This window comes from Osmerus mordax, chromosome 6, assembly GCF_038355195.1.
Source record: "Osmerus mordax isolate fOsmMor3 chromosome 6, fOsmMor3.pri, whole genome shotgun sequence".
In the NCBI taxonomy this organism is placed as follows: domain Eukaryota; kingdom Metazoa; phylum Chordata; class Actinopteri; order Osmeriformes; family Osmeridae; genus Osmerus; species Osmerus mordax.
This window is the reverse complement of record NC_090055.1, coordinates 15,495,398-15,510,055: the sequence shown is the minus strand read 5'-3', so window position 1 is coordinate 15,510,055 and position 14,658 is coordinate 15,495,398.

The window sequence follows — 14,658 nt, the reverse complement described above, 5'->3', positions numbered from 1 at the left end:
TGTTTGGGCCACCTGTAGGCCTGTGTTTGGTGTAGTGAGGTCCGCAAGACCACACGGAGCCAACATCTTGCCACACCTGAAGAGTGATTCAATCACATCAGACAAACCTAATCAGCCCTTGTGACACCCTCAGTATGCTGATTACCCACCAAACGCCGATGCAAAGGAACCATAGAATTGGGGGGGGGGGACCTCCCCAATCTACCTAATCAGCCCTCCTGCTAGCTTGCAAGCTTCAAAGGGCCTGATTTAGACAACACGTCTCCAGCGACCATTTGCTATCCGTTTCGGCGGCGATTTGAACAAAGAACATACCTTGATCAGAACTTTTGAGGAAAGTTCTTGAGACTTCACCTTTACCACAAGAGTACAAGGTGGAGAATTATGAGAGGGATATTTGTGTTATGTTTGTTACTTTGTTTTAATGTTGTGTTCACTGAAATCTTGATTCTAGTAACAACTCTTTCTTCCTGAAAGATAACCACGTCATTCTTGGTATCTACACGAAGCTATCATAATAAAACAATCATTCAACTATATTTTGTAACTGTACCAAGATGTCCAGAACAATATTTGAACCATCGAATGAACCAGCCAGAGATCAGATCACACCTTTGGTAGGTGTGAAGGAAGGAGGGGGGAGTTGAGAACCCAGCTTCCCCCAATCCACATCTGACCCCAGACGGGTCCTCTCTCGAACCGTATAAAGCCCTAAGATGACCATCAATCTCTGACTCCAGCGAAACCGACCATGGCATGAACGCCATCAGGATTGGCGTTCCAAAGGACGTCGCCAAGCTTCTCCTGAGATTCAACTTCATAGTGAACGCGTCACTATCTGGACGTTTCAACAGAAGAACCAAAAACGCAATTCCAAATGCGACTTCACTGAGATCCCGCAGACTCAGTCACATGACCCAGCGCAGCCGCGCTTTGACTTCAGATTCTTCAAATGGACCTTTGGCGCAAACCGCCCTCAACATCATTGATCAACCCCTGATCAAACGTAACTATGGCTAACGCTCTTTCCTCCTCGACATGGCATTGGCGTGAGCTCTGTTTATGATTTGTAAGGATGTAATCATTGACTGTACAATTTCTGTCTTTCTTTAAGTTAGACCATTTCATTCTGTTCATTGAAACCAATCTCTCATATCAAACCCATAATCCAACTTGTTCATAAGATCTGTTTACCTTACTTGAATAAATTCATTGTAAAGATATTTTGACGTGCGTGTTCACTGATGTTACGATTGGCTCTACACTTAGAACGAATTCATTCCTAAAGATGAGACTGATTATTACATATTAAACATAGGATTCCCTAATGTCCTAAACCAATATTAGGGTGGTGCCCCGAAACTTGATGATAAATTAAGTATTTCTATCTTTAAACGAGCAAACCCCGCTACATTGGGCTACCTGTCCATCACTGGCACCTCTTCAGTGTGTCTGCCCTGTAGTTGCCTGAATAGGAGAGCCTCTCGCTGGTTCTCCTCCAATGTCTACATCTTCGGAGCATAACCTGTAATGTGTCTGTAATTAAGGACAAGTAAAACGAGTTTACAAGAGTTTGCATGATTGGCATACACTGTGGTTCTTCCAGATTAGCTGTAACATTGATGTAAATAACACATGTTACCTTGAATGGTCTTTGCCCAAGATGGTACAGCTGAATGGGGTATTCAAAGCATTAGTATGACAACATTTGTTGTTTTGACAAATATGTTTCCCCCACGATCAGAACAACTTAGGTATGCCTTACAATGGAGTTGGCAATGGTTTGAGTATTTTTTTGAGTGTCTTATATTTGCACTTGCCTGGCTGCCAGCTGTTTTCCTGGGCCCCCAATGGGTTCTCCTCCACCAGACCAGAGTTGACACCTAGGGGTATGGCATTTGGTGATGCAAAAGTTTTAAGTCATGCTTTTGCTTCAAAACATAGCCTTTAGGGTTGCCATGGCTCATACAATTATTGTAACTGTTATAAACGGTCATTCATCACTTTACCATCATTTCCCAGGGACACAGTGCTAGGCCGTGTGACGGTGGTAGGAAATTAAAGTGGAATGTAGTTTATGTACATAGTATTAGCATATTGATATTAAAACCAATAAACTTAATCCAAAAACAGATGTCATGTACAACTTGGAAGAATTAGTGACATGATACTATTATAGATTTAAATTATACTTACCCCATTTTCTTTAAAGGTCCAGCATTGGGCCACAATCCCAACCAGTCCTTCTCCATGACATTATACATCCTGTTATCAAGAGAAGAGATAAGTCAAGCGCTTTTACAGTAAATTGTTATTGCATCGGTGTAAACAGTATTCCTCAAAAAATATAACATACTCATTTCATGAAGAATGGCCGTGAAAACTTTTTTCTCCAATGGGAATTCTAATTGCACCTCTGTGCTAGCTATAATACTTAAGAGTAATATAGATAGCTAAGCATTTTGTAACTCACTCAATTAATTTAAGGTGATTTTGAATTAGACGGCTCAAACATATAAGGTCCTTACTAAGGAGCGACAACGCAGTTTTTTATAACGCCATATTGCTGTGCATGCCATGACAGACTGTGATCAAAACGTGATCAGCCACGCGCTAGCTCCACAGTCTTTGAAATTTCAGGGCTAAATAAACTATTTTGGAACAAGGTTTTCTAACAGTTCTGAACGTTTATTTTCACTGATTCTTTTGTGGGGATTTGTGAGACGCTAAACTTTGATATCATATATGCATTTTCACTATTTCAACGTAACTTTCTGGAGGGTTTAACCTATTAGCCTACCTCTAGCTTGCGAAATCCTAATGTAAACAACGTGAATCTGATAGCAAATAAACAGGCTAAATAGCCTACATTTAAAACCTATACGTAATAGCATGCCCCATTCAATTTCTGCAAATACATTTATATATTTAAAACTATTTCTGTAAAGAAACTCACCTTTGAAGTAGCTAATTTACAGGTAAAATCCAATGCGTGAAAGACGGTGGAACCCCTGCAAAATCTCTTCTGAAACCCCAGTTTCAGCGATGCGTTGAAATGGGAATGCGCAAAGTTGTTGCTCAGGGGCAGACTGAGGGGCAGGTTTGCTAAGGAAGAATTGTAATATTCTGTGATGACTTGTCTTTGGAAATGAAACTCTTAAGAGTCGCTTACCTTTTGGTCACATTTAACAATTTAGTATTACAAAATTATTGGAGCACACATTTGCATTGTGTGTCCTTGCGCCCATTGTCACTTCACGAGAATGAACAAGATGATGTTCCGGAGTTTACACGTGAGAAGCAAACTGGGGGGATTGCATTTACTGTAAAGGCCCCACAAATGTGCCCCGAATTTGTTCGCAAAATGTATAGGAACCTTAACTGGACACAAGCTGGCACATTCTACTTGGTTCGTGAGTGGTGTGTTAACCGTGTGCGTGGCCTAAATCCTGACCCTTTCTTTTACTTTGTCACTGGTGGCACAGGCACAGGAAAATCTCACCTCATAAAGTGTGTTTATGCTGAGGCAACAAAAATACTCAGTAAACTGCCCAGACTATGCGAGGAAACCGACATATCCATGCCAACCGTTTTACTGACTGCATTTACAGGATCCGCTGCTTTCAACATTTCAGGCAACACTTTGCATTATGTCCTGAAGTTGCCACGATGCTTAAAGCCACCGTACCAAGGACTTGGAAATCTCATAGATGAAGTGAGGGCCCAGCTGTAAAAGGCCGAGATCATCATTATTGACGAGGTGTCAATGATTTCAAAGCCCTTGTTAGCCTACGTCAACTGGAGATTACAGCAAAACAAAGGCAGTAAGAAACCGTTTGGTGGTTTGTTGGTACTGGCAGTAGGAGCCTTTTATCAGCTCCCCCCACTGGGAAGAAGTAAACCGCTCTGCGTGTTTGAAGAAGATACAGATGACTTCTGGAAAGACTACTTTCAAATGATTACACTCACAGACATTATGCGCCAGAGAGATGATGTTGCATTCGCTGAGCTTTTGAATAGAATCAGAGTGAAGCAGAAGACGGTCGCCTTGAGTAATATTGACAAAGCTCTGCTTATCAGGCTGTGACTGACCCCGCCCGCTGCCCTAATGACGTGCTACACATATTTTCCACCAACAAAGAAGTTGATAGACATAATGCTGAAACTGTGTCTGTTCTCCATTCCAACGTCATCAACATAGATGTAGAGGACTATAGAAGAGACCCTACAACTGGAATGATGAAGAAGCAACGCCATCCTTTAAAAGGACAAAAGGACAATCTGCTTGACATGCTACAAGCAGCTGAAGGTGCCCGAATCATGATCACCAGAAACATAGATGTGGAAGACGGGCTTGTAAACAGGACATTTGGAAAGATTGCGAGAATAGTCACCCAGACAGAGAATGGTGCTACAGCTATAAACTCGCTGGGACTTGTGCTGGACAATACAAATGCAAGACAAAGGTATCGGGAAAATTCATCAGGGGATGCTGGAAACTTGGTGTACATAGAGAAGGTAGAGGAAAACCTGAAACAAAAAGGAGTGGTTCGCAAGCAGTTTCCCGTCAGGCTGTACAATTCACAAAGTCCAAGGAATGACAACACAATCCGCAGTGGTTTCATTAAAACGTGTCTTCCAACCCGGAATGGCCTACGTAGCTCTGAGTAGAACAACTTCACTGCAAGGACTGAAAATTACGGACTTTGATGAGAAGAAGATATTTTATGATCCTGCAATCACAGCATCACTGGACTCAATGACGAGAGCATCGTTGGACAGCACTATGCCACTTATCAAGTATCAACAGACCACAAACGAGGCGCAAACATTGAAGATAATCCACCACAACACGGAAGGATTACCAGCTCACATTGAAGATATCAAGTCTCATCATCAGTTGACACTTGGAGATGTTTTATGTTTTACCGAAACTCATCTATCAGGATCTTTTGTTGCTGAAAGTCTACAGCTGGAGGGCTACAACATGTTCAAACAGACACCTCTCTTACACCAACCATCCTCATATTGCGAGTAAAAGGGGAGGTGGTGTGGTCGCTATGTATGTCAGAAAACATTACCATGCCTGTGAAAAGCAGTACCTTCCAAATGTTACTGACTTGGAGTTTTTGGTCGTCAAACTGGAGTCCCCTGGCAAAGCTTGGATTGCTGTTGTGTACAGACCACCGGATTACAATATTGGCCACTTCCTTTCAAACCTGCAAAGCCTGTTGGAATCTTTAGATGTTATGGATTGCCAGCCTATCGTACTTTGTGGAGATTTCAACGAATATTTACTGTCCAGTGGAAAAAAGCCAATATCCAACCTTCTTCAGTCAAGAGGATATACACAACTGGTCAGAGAAGCCACCACTGAGAAGAACACACTGTTGGATCATGTTAACATCTCCAGAGCACAAGACTGTCTCCAATCAGGATTATTGCAAATTTACTACAGCTATCATAATCCTGTATATTGTATTCTAACTTCTAACATCTAGGGCAAAGAAAAAACATGACTGTCCAAACACAGTCAGCAGCTCCGAAGTTTTCCAACACAGGATCTCATCAACACGATGTCAAGCCACAACAGCCGACCAGCCACTCAACTCTGGTGTATTTTCTAATGCCATCTTGGTGATATGAGACAGGGGCCCCTAATAGAGGGTGACTCCTTGTTAAGCCAAGATGTCACGCCACAACAACCCACCAGCATCTCCAGCCTTTCAAACCAAAGCAGGATCTCATCAACACAACAAGAAGACCAAAAAGAAGACATCTCGCCACAGCATGGACGAACTTCAGTTACTGATGGTGAAAAACAGAGACTTTCTTTCATCTTCGGTTTTGTGCTTCACGGAGACATGGCTGTGCGATTTGATCCCGGACACCGCACTACATCTGGCAAGATTTCAAATCATGAGAGCTGACATCAACAGTGGCTGGTGTGTAGATGTGACAGTGATTCTGCAACATTGTTCTCCGGATCTGGAATATTTTTTTATAAACTGTAAACCTTTTTACTCGCCAAGAGAATTTGCGTCACTCTTTTTGGTCGGACTCTACATGGCGCCGGGTCCACAGGTTAAAGAGGCCCAACACATGCTGGCCGACCAGATTCTGAGTGAAGAGCGAGCAAACCCGGATTCCCTTGTTATCGTACTCGGCGACTTTAACAAAGGTAATCTCAGCCACGAACTCCCTAAATACAGACAATTCATCAAATGCCCAACCAGAGAAGAGAACACTCTGGATCACTGCTACACTACAGTCAGTAGAGCCTACCACGCCGTCCCTCGTGCAGCACTGGGTCACTCTGACCATGCCATGGTCCATCTGATTCCTGCATACAGCTAGAAATTAAAGCTCTGTAAACCTGTTGTGAGGACATCAAAACAGTGAGGCTATGGAGGATCTGCGGGCGTGCTTGGACTGTACTGACTGGGATATGTTCACGACTGCTACCAATAGTCTGGATGAACTCATAGAGGCTGTGACATCATACATCAGCTTCTGTGAGGACTGCTGTATTCCAACATGCACCAGGGTGAACTTCAACAACGACAAACCCTGGTTCTCAGCAGAGCTCAGAAGGTTGACGTCAGAGAAGGAGGAAGCATTTAGGAGTGGGGATAGAGACCGATTCAAGGAGTCGAAGAACAGGTTTAGCAAGGCGGTGAGAGAGGCTAAACGACTGTACTCAGAGAGACTGAAGCGCCAGTTCTTCTCTGCTTCTGTCTGGAGAGGGCTCAGGCAGATTACCAACTACGAGCCCAGAGCCACCAACGAGTCCGTCCTGGCCAAAGACCTGAACGAGTTCTACTGTAGATTTGAAAGACAATTGGACTGTCCTGATCTACCCCCTCCCACCCAAGAGGCCTCCCCCCTCCCCTCCTCTACAGTGACGACTCTCTCCATTCAGGAGAGTGAAGTTCACAGACTTTTCAAGAGGCAGAACCCCCGCAAAGCAGCTGGGCCAGACTCTGTCTCTCCTGCCACCCTCAAGCACTGTGCTGACCAGCTGTCTCCGGTGTTTACCAACATTTTTAACACCTCCCTAGAGACATGCCATGTGCCAGCCTGTCTCAAGTCCTCCACCATCATCCCTGTGCCCAAAAAGCCAAGGCCAACAGGACTCAATGAGTACAGACCCATCGCCCTGACCTCTGTGGTAATGAAGTATTTTGAGCGCCTTGTGCTGGCACACCTCAAATCCATCACCGACTCTTTCCTGGACCCACTGCAGTTTGCTTACAGAGCCAACAGGTCGGTGGATGACGCCGTTAACATGGCCCTCCACTTCAGCCTACAGCACCTGGACTCCCCAGCATCCTACGCCAGGATCCTGTTTGTGGATTTCAGCTCTGCCTTCAACACCATCATCCCCGCCCAGCTTCAGGACAAGCTCTCCGAGCTGAACGTGCCCGACTCCACCTGCAGGTGGATCACTGACTTCCTGTCTGACAGGAAGCAGTGCATTAAGCTGGGAACACAAGTCTCTGACTCCCGGTCCATCAGCACCGGATCTCCTCAGGGCTGCGTCCTTTCCCCTCTGCTCTTCTCCCTGTACACCAACAGTTGCACCTCCAGTCATCCGTCAATGCTCTTAAGACAGTGTAGATGGTTGTGGACTTCAGGAAGAATACAGCCCCACTCACCCCCATCACCCTTTGCGACTCCTTAGTCAACACTGTGGAGTCCTTCCGCTTCCTGGGCACCATCCTCTCCCAGGACCTAAAGTGGGAACTGAACATCAGCTCCCTCACCAAGAAAGCACAACAGAGGATGTACTTCCTACGGCAGCTGAAGAAATTCAACCTGCCAAAGAAAATTATGGTGCACTTCTACACAGCCATCATTGAGTCCATCCTCACCTCTTCCATCACCATCTGGTACGCTGCTGCCACTGCCAAGGACAAGAGCAGACTGCAGCATATCATCCGCACTGCTGAGAAGGTGATCGTCTGCAATCTGCCTACCCTCGAGGACCTGCACACCTCGAGGACCCTGAGGCGAGCGAGGAAGATTTTGGCCGACCCCTCCCACCCTGGCCACTCCCTGTTCCAGCTACTCCCCTCCGGCAGAAGGCTGCAGCCCATCAGGACCAAAACCTCACGCCATAAGAACAGTTTCTTTCCATCTGCTACTGGCCTCTTCAAGGCCAAGGACTCCCATTGACATTCATTCATTATTTAACCCAGTATCTGATTGCACTATTGCACTGTTGACCACTCATGCTGCTCATTGGGTGTGCTCACGCCTTCGGCGAGCACAACCATTGTTGTCTCACATATATATTTATTTATTATTGTTTATTTTCGCCCCCCTAAGGATCAGTCAATATTTGGACTACATAGACAACGCCTGTGTCAAAATGTTTGTCTTGGTCTCGATTGCGTTGCTTGTATTTTTATGTACGTTCCGTTTTACGGTTTAGGAGGTTACAACGTTTTTGTGGCAAAAGTGCCTTTAGTCAACGAAGGGTACTCAGTGCTATCTACGTCACCACGTCAGCAACGACGCATGGATACAACGTGCATAGATGTGCTGTTGCACAGCGAGTATTGTATCGTGCCGTGGTGTACTAGCAGCATCATACATGTACATTTAAGCAAATCAAGATCTGCATGTACAGTAAGTAATGTCACATTAAAGAATGTATTTAAATTCAAACTTGTGTGGTGTGTCGCTGGCTTCAGTGCCACAGCCTAAACTTTATGTCAAAAGAAACATGCTAATTTCCGGCTCTTAAAAACAATCCCCTCACTCAGTGAAGTTTGGCTAGCCACCGCAACTAGCTTTGCAATAGCAAACTTATTTTGAATTAGCCATTTCTCCCTAAATAGAAGTTTTTGGGGGCATATTTTCAGTTAGTAGATGGTACAGTTTGAATCGCGATTCCATCTGAAATACTGCCGGTGACAACGTTGTTACAGTAGCTTGTTTCAAAGGGGGTTCGCTTGTTTCAAGGGGGGTTCTTGAGTAGGCTAAATGCTTGAAAATATCACTAGATGGGAAAAAACTTAAGGGGACGGACCCACCTGCAACCGACGCAAGCGAGCACACCCTACAATTTCCACAGAAATTGTACCCTCTCTAGTTGGGTGTGCTTTGCCTTCGGCAAGGGCACAACCTTTGTTCTCTCACATATACACTACCGTTCAAAAGTTTGGGGTCACTTAGAAATGTCCTTATTTTTCAAAGAAAAGCACTTTTTTTCAATGAAGATAACATTCGATTAATCAGAAAAACACTATACATTGTTAATGTGGTAAATGACTATTCTAGGTGGAAACGTCTGTTTTTTAATGAAATATCTACATAGGTGTATAGAGGCCCATTTCAAGCAACTGTCACTACAGTGTTCAAATGGTACATTGTGTTTGCTAATTACCTTAGAAGACTAATGGATGATTAGAAGAATCAGAATTAGAATGCCAAAGGTCTCCAATGCTGTAATTGCTGCAAATGGAGCATTTTTTGACGAAAGCAAAGTTTGAAGAACAAAATTAATATTTAAAATAAAAATAATTTCTAACCTTGTAAATGTCTTGACTATATTTTCTATTCATTTTGCAACTTATTTGATAAATAAAAGTGTGAGTTTTCATGGAAAACTGTCTGAATTGTCTGGGTGACCCCAAACTTTTGAACTTTAGCGTATATTATTGGGTGTGCTTTGCCTTCGGCAAGGGCACAACCTTTATTCTCTCACATATATATTATTATTATTTTTTTTATTTTTGCCCCCCTAAAACTCAGTCAATATTTGGCCTACATAGACAACGTAGGTGTCAAAAGTTTCGTCTTGGTAGCGATTGAGTTGCCTCTATTGGAATTTACGTTCCGTTGCATGGTTTAGGCTTAAGTTAAGTTTTTGTGGCGAAAAGTGAAGCTAACGGTGGCTAATTTGCTAGCCACAGTCACTGACGTTACTAACGTCACTGCGTCACTAACGGACATTCGTTTCGCATCTGTGAACTTGGGGGATAGCTAGGATAACTATAGCTTTACTGCAAGGCAGCTGCAGAAACGCCACAAGAAAAGAGGCCAGGGTGATAACTATTTACTCATTTTACTTTGTGATATGACACACAATTGTGATGTGTAATGTACAATATAAGATGATATTATTAAGGAAGTACATCTACTTTTGGAAACAGTAGTCTACTATTTCACTGAAGTATTAGCATCATGATATTAGCCTGTGTTGCCCGGGCAACACATACTACAGTGGTCTATGATGTAGCGTTATCTGTTTTCAATCGTTAAAATAAACATTCCTCACATATACATTTTCGTTGTAGGATTTATTCTGACATTAGAAAACGATTTGTTGGTGAAATTACCATTACCTGTGGTTTCAAACCAGTGTAGCTCACTGCTGCTTACGCGAGACACACTACAAAAACATCTACACTACACAGCTGTTTAGGAAGTCAAACGGCGACAGAACATGTTCGGCACTCCCCTTACTTAAAGTGCTTTTCAGCTCCTGAATAGCGTTTTCAATATATTTGCCATGTTTTGTATGACACTTCTGGGGTTCCCATCAATATCACTATTCTACCATGTTAATCTTGGTGATTTATACATGAGAAAAGGGTTTTGGCATTGAAATTGAGTGTTACTAGTCAGTCATTTCATGTTTACTTCTGACAAGATCTTCAGACAACATTCTGGCTTCAGAATCCGTTTTTGAGACTTTCAGTTTTTTATTCCTTTAAGGTATGCCGGCTTAGTTTAGGATACCGAAATTGAGGGGTATAAAGATTTGTTCAATTGAGTGTATGTTTGTATTTCATGTGTATTTATATATTTTCAGTAAATATATAAACCGTGTTTCTTTTTGATCATTGTTTAAGCATTTGGGTTTTACACAGGTAATATTAGGGGTTATCATACTAGACTAAAGGAATCTAAAAAGTACCACACTAGGACATTCATTAATTAGAGAGAGAGACCGGGGTGCTGGTTCCAACGTCACCAAACATACGTTGCCGCAACGTCTTTGAAGACTTTGCGGGACCGTGCATCTGTGGGACGCCAGAAGGTAACCGCAACGTAATCTTGTGACGTTGCCAGTCCGTAACCGCGACGTCGTGGCAACGTTATTTTCCAACGTTGCCAGTCTGTAACCGCGACCTCCTAGCAACGTCATTTTCCGACGTTGCCAGTCCGTAACCGCGACCTCCTAGCAACGTCATTTTGTGACGTTGCCAGTCCGTAACTGCAACGTTAACTAAGTAACCTATATTTCTCAATTCTACTGCTTATATTGGGGCGGTTCATATGCAGATCTCATTTGCCCAAAATGCTACTTGTTCTTGTATAATAGGCTACATGGTAGCCAACTTTAGGTCGGAAATATTTACAACTCACGCATCTAAAGGTTAAAAAAATAAACTTATCCAAAAACAGATGTCATGTACAAATTGGAAAAATTAGTGACATGATACCTTTTATAGATGCCATTGCTGTGCATGCCATGACCGACTGTGCAGTGGCGGTTCTACATTGAATTACACCCAGGGCCCTTCACGTCTCGCCCTGGAATCCAGTTATTGAACTATTGCAATTACAACAGGAAACACACTTTTTAAGGTGCTCCAACTCCAACATTGCCAAAAGACAATGAACACAATTCTGCACAAAATATGACAGTATAAGTTATCAGAACTTAAATAAATATACAGTATATATATATATATAAATATGCCAATCAGATATATAAAAAATGTAACAAGAGCAGAGAGAAACAATAATATAAAATATTAAGAATAATATACAAATGGCACAAATCCTTCATCACACAAATGTCAAAACACAATAAAGAGAATCTAATTATTGCACTAAGAACAAAAAAAACAAACTAAAACTTGACTTTTCTGGCCTTTCTTGATGCAAAATCTTCAATGATGTCATCGTATGAAATCTGCTCCCCTAATGAGTGATTGATGCTGATGACGGCAAGGCTAGTGAGCCGTTCCTGGGACATGGTTGACCTCAGGTATGACTTGATCAACTTTAGTTTTGAAAAGCTCCTCTCTGCTTGAGCCACTGTGACTGGCAGAGTAAGTGCAATCCTGAGAGCAGTCCAATAGTTGGGGTAGATCTCCGATAGATCCTTGTCGTGCATAAAATTGATAAGCTCAAGGAGGCTCATGGCAGGTCAGGAAAGTTATTAATTTCCTGCATAAGCTCTCTACTGTCCAAATCAGAGTGCCCCTTAAAGTGCAGTGTTGTGCCTAGTGCTTCGCATTGCTCTGTCAGCTCCTCGTGCAAGACTTGGGAAATTTGTCAAAACCCCAAATTTCGTTCCCACATTTTCCAATGTGGAAAATCTCTCCTTGATGGCTGACGTGGCTGCATCAACAACAACGTTGAAGAATCCAACCTCCAACTTCCTAAGTGCATCACTGAAAGGCTCATCATGTGATTCGTATGAGAACTGGCGCTTTGTGGACCTCAGCCTTTTTTGCTTCAAAACAGCCTCCACATTCATTTCTTCACACATGTCTTTGGCCGCCATCTGTACAGTCACAAAGCCACTTGCCCTGTAGCTCTGGAGACCTTGCTCAGTCTTCTTCAAAAGACTCACAGCTAGGTCCACATGCATATCAGGAGACTGCATGAGTTTGCTGGCATGCTGTATTGCAGATAGCATGTCATACCAAACTACCTTGCAGATGCTGAAGCGGTACGACCCCACCTCCTCAGACAAAGACTGGGCCTCAGCCTTTATAGCAGGGTCTTTGGTGTGGTCTCTCACCTCAATTAAAGCCTCTCTCACGGCAGCTCCCTGGTACCTCATGGGCTCGACGCTCTTGACCTTGCTCTCCCACCTTGTTTCTGCCCACATCTTTAAGGTGATGCTCACATGCTTCTTCAGTATGGCCCATCTTTGGGTGGAGGCTGAAAATAATGTGTATAGCTTTTGCAGGACACCAAAGTAACTCATTGCATCAACTGATCCCTTAGCAGCATCACACACAACTAAATTCAATGTATGTGCCCCACATGGCACAAACAGAGCTCGGGGATTCTTTTCTAAGAGCCTGGCTTGAACTCCCTTATTCTTGCCTTTCATGTTTGCCCCGTTGTCATATGACTGTCCTCTGCAGTCTTCAAAAGGAATTCCCAACTCCTCCAGTCTTGACAGGATCGCAACGCAGAAATGATCAGAAATATTAAAATTACATTAACTTGCAGTTGTGCAGTTGTCTTGTAGCCTCCCCACAAACACACACACACATACATACAGACATATGCAAAAACCCACCTGAAGGCTCATGCTGGGGAGAAGAGGTCTTCATTCTCAATATCTGATTTTTGTGGAGATATTTGTGAAGCTGAGGACATAGATGGTAGCTCATCCTGAAGGGTTGAGACCATTCCAGGAGAGGCCTGTGTAGCTGATGTAGATGGCTCATCCTGACCAGTGTCAGAGGATGCTCCAAAATTCATAGCAAAAAGGCTAACAAACGTAAGAGTTAGCCTATACCCACCAATTAACATTAGCCCTTCATTCATGACATGGATACCGTAATAATCATACAGAGACATATTTGCATACCTTTATCTTTTTGTCGTTTCTCCTCTTCTTCTTTTCTTTTTTTTCGAAATTGGGCACCTGACGGCTTATTTGACCTTTTCCTGTCCATCTTCTTTGGCACTCAACAGTCAACAAATTTCCCATCCCCCCAACACTGTCACTCACGACCAGAAGTCAAGACTAAACCAATTCACCCTGGTGACCACAATCGTTTTGTGTTACATATTTTTATTAGCCATTTCACACAATTAAAAAAAACAAAAATGTGCAGGAACTTTAGGCCTATATTTATAATATTATGAATGAAATGTGCGTTATTTGGAAGAAAGTCGAGGTGCAACTGACTTTAGCCCACTAATTTAGAGTATTGCACTATACAGTGGACCCCCCCCCCCCCCCCCCCCCCTTGTCCGTTCCATTTGGGAGACGCAGTCAGGTGAGCTGTAACCCCCTCTCCTTTTTTCACACAGCTTTTGTGCACGGCACCTTCTCAGCAAGCATGGGTGCCTGCAGCTGCCTGAAGGGGGCGCCAATTTGCCAATTCCCCACACAGTGAAATGATAGAAAAGAGAAAACCGCTTCGCGGCGCAGAGATTTTTATTTATTTATTTTATGCTTGTGCGCCCCCCACGTGACATGAAAAAATGCCGCTCCGGGCGGCTGCCCGGTCCGCCCGTGCCTAAAACCGCCCCTGCGACTGTGATTAAAACGTGATCAGCCACGCTAGCTCCACAGTCTTTTAAAATTCCGGGCTAAATAAACTATTTTGGGACAAGGTTTTTTAACAGTTCTGAACGTTTATTTTCACTGATTCTTTTGTGGGTGATTTGTGAGACGCTAAACTTTGACATGTAGGCCTATGCATTTTCAGTATTTCAACATAACTTTCTGGAGGGTTTAACCTCTACTGTACTGTAGCTAGCGAAATCCTAACGTAAACGATGTGAATCTGATAGCACATAAACAGGCTAAATAGCCTAAATTTCATATACATATACGTATTAGCATGCCCCATCCAATTTCTGAAAATATGTTTATATACTTAAAACTATTTCTGTATAGAAACTCACCTTTGAAGTAGCTAATTTCCAGTTGAAATCCAA